General features: G+C 46.2%; 1 protein-coding gene across 1 annotated transcript in view; it reads left to right on the top strand.

Annotated features, from left to right (window-relative positions):
• LOC105886363 (zinc finger protein-like) overlaps positions 1–383 on the top strand; it is a 23658-nt gene that overhangs the window by 19748 nt on the left and 3527 nt on the right. The gene's annotated exons all lie outside the window — the stretch shown is intronic.

Below are 383 nucleotides of genomic sequence, written 5' to 3' on the forward strand. Positions count from 1 at the left end.
GTGGAAGTGTGGGGAGTGTGGTATGTGTTTCAGTGTAGCCTTCAACTTCATCAGAGTGTCTACACTGAAGAGATAACTTTAGTAATGTGATGTGTGTGATAAAGTCTTCATTTAAAGATGGGTGCAGTGGTTCACGCCTGTAATCCTACCACTCTGGGAGGCCAAGTCGGGTGGATTGCCTAAAGCTCACAAGTTCTAGACCAGCCTGAGCCAGAGTGAGACCTCATTCCTAAAAAATACCTGGGCATTACCTGCATTATTGCAGGTGTCTGTAGTGCTAGCTACTTGGCAGGGTAAAGCAAGACAATTGCTTAAGCCTACTTGGCAGGGTGAAGCAAGACAATTGCTTAAGCCCAAGAGTTTGGTGTTGCTGTGAGCTGTGA

This window comes from Otolemur garnettii, unplaced genomic scaffold (assembly GCF_000181295.1).
Source record: "Otolemur garnettii isolate 467f Iridium unplaced genomic scaffold, OtoGar3 scaffold00152, whole genome shotgun sequence".
Classification (NCBI taxonomy): domain Eukaryota; kingdom Metazoa; phylum Chordata; class Mammalia; order Primates; family Galagidae; genus Otolemur; species Otolemur garnettii.